The sequence below is a fragment of the Pteropus vampyrus genome, unplaced genomic scaffold (genome assembly GCF_000151845.1).
Source record: "Pteropus vampyrus isolate Shadow unplaced genomic scaffold, Pvam_2.0 Scaffold154, whole genome shotgun sequence".
In the NCBI taxonomy this organism is placed as follows: domain Eukaryota; kingdom Metazoa; phylum Chordata; class Mammalia; order Chiroptera; family Pteropodidae; genus Pteropus; species Pteropus vampyrus.
Genome location: NW_011888935.1, coordinates 1,974,827 through 1,979,794, shown reverse-complemented (window position 1 = coordinate 1,979,794; position 4,968 = coordinate 1,974,827). Strand labels below are relative to the sequence as shown.

General features: G+C 50.0%; 1 protein-coding gene across 4 annotated transcripts in view; it reads left to right on the top strand.

Annotated features, from left to right (window-relative positions):
• Positions 1–4,968, top strand: part of ENOX1 (ecto-NOX disulfide-thiol exchanger 1) — a 402,429-nt gene that overhangs the window by 320,481 nt on the left and 76,980 nt on the right. The gene's annotated exons all lie outside the window — the stretch shown is intronic.

Here is a 4,968-nt window from a genome sequence, read left to right as displayed (position 1 = left end):
CGTTAGGAGCACATGGCCCCTGCAGTATCGTCCCTGCTTCCTCTCTCGAGCTGAGGCCTGGACCCGCACCTCGGCCAGCCGGGCCATTACGTCCAGGAATATAGGTGCTGGAGTGACATGCGCTGACTACAAACCCTGCACCCCCACCCAGTGTGAGCCTGTGCAACCTCCGCGTCTCTTGAACTCAGTTCCGTGACCTGCAAAATGGAAGGCATTGTCTTTCCTACGTCATGTTTCTGTGAGGGGTAAAGGATATCGTGTAATTAGACTCTGCTTAGCCCATTGCCCGGCACATAGACATCCTGAGCTCCTGCTGCCTCTGTCGCTATGACTACCGCCCCTATTGCCACTGTTATTTGGGGAAAATGGAGAAGGAAAACAGAGCGACGCCTTTTTCTGCCCGTCTCCCCCCACCTCATGCCCTGAGGAGGTGCTCAGGGCATTGGGACAGGGCTGGGACGGGGCCACCTTCAAGGGCACAGAGCATGGAGCTGGGATCCGCACAGGAAGGTCCAGAATGAAGCCAGAATGAGAAGCCACGCGTATGGTTCCTCCAGGAGTCCTTGTCCAAGTGAGCTAACCAGGAACCCATTTCGGGAACTAGGTGATGGGATGAGCGGCGGTCAGCAGTTCTCAAAGTGGCCCTGGGCCCAGCAGCATCTGCATCACCTGGGAACTCGGAGGAATGCAAATCCTCAGGCTTCCTTTGGAACATACCATATTGTAGGGCGCAGAAATATGTTTCAGCATGCCCACCAGGAGATTCTGACGTGGGCCGATGTTTGAGAAACACTGGGGTTAGAGTAACAGCAGCTGTTTTATAAATAAGTCCCAAATTTTCAGTGGCTTCACACACACACACACTATTTCTTGGGTACAGAAGAGTCCAAAGAAGATACTCGTGGTCCGTGGGCACCTGCTCTCCATGTGCTGGTTCAGAGACCGGGGGGGACACAGAAGGTCAGCTGAGGCCCCCGGGCACCCTGCAGGAGGAGTCGGGATGCAGAGAGGCCGACGGAGCCTGCAGAGTCCCTGAGTCGCCAGGCCGGCAGGGCCGGAAGGTGAACAGGTACCGTGGACATGGCTTCCAAGCCTCAGACCCGACCAGTCATCCTGTGCTCTGGACCCTCCAACTGCCTATGTGGGCAACGACCGATGAAATCCTTGAGAAGAACTTTTCCTTGCAAGCAGGAAAGAAAGAAGTGCCCAGGTCAGCAGCGTGATCGTCCAGCAGGGACGATCGGCGGGGCGGGGGGAGCAGGTGACACACAGACCCCCAAAGACTCCAAGATGAACCGTGCCTGAGAAATCCAGATAGCGTTAGAAACAATATGTTAACGTGTTTTAGTATTCAGTTACGTCTTGCCTGAGCATGGAAAAAATACTAACATACTATTAGCTTCCTGGGATATGACCCAAAATAACTTACATCTATTCATATAATACTAATTATTTTTCTGAGTCTGGCTCAGGCTGGTAAGAGAGAGATTTCAAGGCTTTCACCAGATTATTTACTTAAAGAAGTTAAGCTCGTCATTCATTATCTGTTCCCATGGAAACATAACTAATAGAGGAAAGAGAGGAAGAGGTCACTTTGACCATAATTAATATATAAGAATTATGGTTTATATAGAATCTAGGAAAGAATACAGTGAGGCGATGTGATAGCTTTAAACCTCTTCAGAGGTGCGATATTATCTTCGGATCGATTTTCATTCACTCTCGTCACTTTTGGCCTCTCAATAAACAGGAGATTGGTGAATGAATTAATAATAATCCAGAGGTGCCACCAGATTCAGCAGTGCCTTTAAAATCACCAAAGAAAGATTTAATTATGTTGAGAATAGTTTACATTTAAAGTGTCTTATCGTGTTGTTTTTTTTTTTTTTAATTGAAAATTGGTAATGCACATGTGGTGGCTCTTAGCTAAATATTCCATTTATTGGAACACAGCACACTCCTTGGGGATTCTTACAAACAGAGGCATACTGTCGTTTATTTTTAATCCTTATGCTTATTTGAATAGTGGATTTATTGTGCAGTCTCTCAAGGGTAAATTTTATCACAGAAACTTGATTATACATTTTTCAAACCCGTTTAATTTAATACATTGTCCCGGAAAGAACTAAAAGAAGGGGGAAAATAGAGAAATAAAAGAGTAGACCTTTCAGGTTTCTGAATTTTTAATACGCTGAGACATGATATTAAGTTAGAAATCATTAGGATTTTGTTTCATTTAGAGCTCTGGACCAAGAAGCAGATCTAGCTTCTTCCAGGAGGCCTCGCCTGAGGGGTGGGTTCAGCACTGGCAGAGTGACAGCAAATAATGTTTACAAACAGGTGGCCTCAAGTTAAGTGGAGTCAATATACAATTTCTCACCCTTTCGAAGATAACCACCTTGCCGCCACGTGAATAACCAAAAAAAAAAATTCTTGGAACTATCTAGCTTGAAATCACTTAATCAGGAATATAAATCGGTTATATGCCCTAATTATCCAATCGTCGATGGGCTTGGCCGTGGATAGATTCGGGGTTGGGGGGGAGCGGATGGGAATGGGTCGAGTTGCAGCTGCTGAGTTCTTGATCTGTCGAATGCTATCACATCTCTCTCCTAGAAACGCAAACGACATTGTGTCCTCCTTGGCGGGAACAGTGGTCACTTGGCTTAGCCAAGGGTAACTGCCCGCGGTGCCATCGCACGAGCTTATTAGAGAACCCCTAAAATAATGGATGGCCGCGCTTTCCTATATGGATCCATGTTCAGATAATTTGTTTAAATGCTGTTCCTGGCACGTGCTTCATAGCTGCTCGCATTTAGCTACGCAGATTTCAGCATATCTCGCAGGCTACGCAGTTCATTTGGAACATGTAATTTCCATCCCTGCATACTAATGGATTTCTTCTCAAACACCTGCTATCAGTTATGATAATAAAAATGCCAGTCGGAATTGAGAAAGGGCCAAATAGAGCTTCCTAAGGAAATGACTTAAGTGTCTCTGAATGCTACTAAATGCAGTAATGTGAGGATGTGGTGCCAACACTTTTTTCCATCGTTTGCATTTTCTATAATTTCATCCTATCTCAACATCCCTCTCTCGAACGATGCCTCCTAACCGTCCCCGTGGGGATCGGTAAACCGAGCTGTCAGGAGTTGGTGTCTCTGGGTGTGGACCGGATATGAAGTCGGGCAGCACAGTGTGAAAACTCACTCACCCGTGCTCCTGGGTATACTCTGGGTCATTTCTGATTTTATGAACAAATCCCTAAAAACTGTAAAGTTGGCTGCTCCTGGGTTTCGCGCACACGCGTGCACCGAATAAAACTTCCTTTCTCATTCCCTTCAGCCTCCAGTTCATTCCACGCGCCACTGCCAAACCGGGCGCCCCAAATCGGCAGTTTCCTCCCGTCCTTCAGTGCTTCTCGACTGGCTGCTCCACCGAGCCGGACCGGCCAGCCTGATTCCTGAGCCTCCATCCTCTCTCGTCACCTGAGACGGCTCACCTGCCTCTCGCTCACTGCTTCCGGGCACTCTTGCCTTTCCGGTGGAGCTTCCCTCCTTCCTGCCCGGATGTTCTCTCCTCAGTCCTGGTGTCCAGGCTTGTGCCTGGAGCTCTCGCTCCTGCCTGGATGTCCTTCCCCGGTTCTTGGATTTCATCCTTCAAAGCCCACTTTGATTATTCCCATCTGCATTTTCCTTTCCACTCTCTGACTTCCCATAGGGATGTGTTCCTTTGTTAGACAGCCTGACACCAAGTTGCTTATTCAGTCGTTCAATCAACGTTTATCGAGTGCTTGCGATCTACCAGGCATCGGGCTGTCGTCTTCTCTTCCTTTGAATGTGTTCGTTTCCTTGCGAATGCGTCAGTTTCTTTTATATTTTAAGCTCCTCGAGAGAAGAGACATATTCTGTCTCCTCTTGTGTTCCACGACGCCCAGACAGACCTGAGCACAGAGTATGTATGTGGCGCTTATTGACTAATTGATCCCTCCAGGTTCACAGTAGGGAATTTTCTGGTTAATTACGTGTTCTATTTGATTCGTATTTTAGTGTGTACTGTACATAGATTACCGTTTTGAAAAGCAGATGCCATAAAAGTGTCAACTGTAAAACTATTATTAACATAATTCGATGTATGATATTTGGGAAGGGAATTCACTGGGGCCACACAGCACCTCAGTAAAGACCCACCATTGTCCCGTAATGCGCCGGTGGGACCGTAAGAGGCTGCCCTGGATCTGGCTCCCTGGCTGGGTCCCGGGGCAGCGGGGCTGAGCATGCGCGGGGGGACCGCTGGGCAGTAGGTCCCCATCGTTAACCCCACAAACACGAAGTCACTTCTTTGGAGAAGTGTCTGACGATAAGCTCTTAAAACTTCTTTCACTTTTCCCTTGCTTTTGAAAGTGCAGAATGAATTTTCTATGGGGGTGGGGGGAGGGAGAGAAAGCGTGGGGGCCTGGTGGCAAAGGAGGGGCGGCCAACCCAGGCCGGGGTTTGAGCCGTCTGCTGCGGCCAGGCACACCTGGGCCGGCGGAGCAGCCGTGGCCCTGAGCCGAGCTGCAGCCAGCAGCCCGAGGGAGACGCCGGTCTGCGCCGCTTACCGCGTGGGATCGGACCGGTTCTCTGCCTTCGCTGTGCCTCGTTTTTTCTCATCCGTAAAGGGGGGGAAGGGCGGCACCCGCATCAGAGGCTTGTTGGCGGGGGGCAGTTGCGAAGTAGAGATGCGACTCGGGCCGATGCCTCACGGGGGGAAGGTGAGGTTTCGGGAAGGAGCGTTTAGCGAGCGCGCGGCCTCGCCGAGGAAGAGACCTTGGATCTGCTGGGGAAGCAGGTGGAAGGAGCCAGGTCCCCGTTCTGACAGGTGTTTGGGGAAGCGGCGGCGGCGCAGCGGGGAGGGACGGTGCGGGCGTGAACCCCTCGGACCCCGGGGCTGCCGCGGCCTGCGTCACCTGTGGAACCCCGACCACGC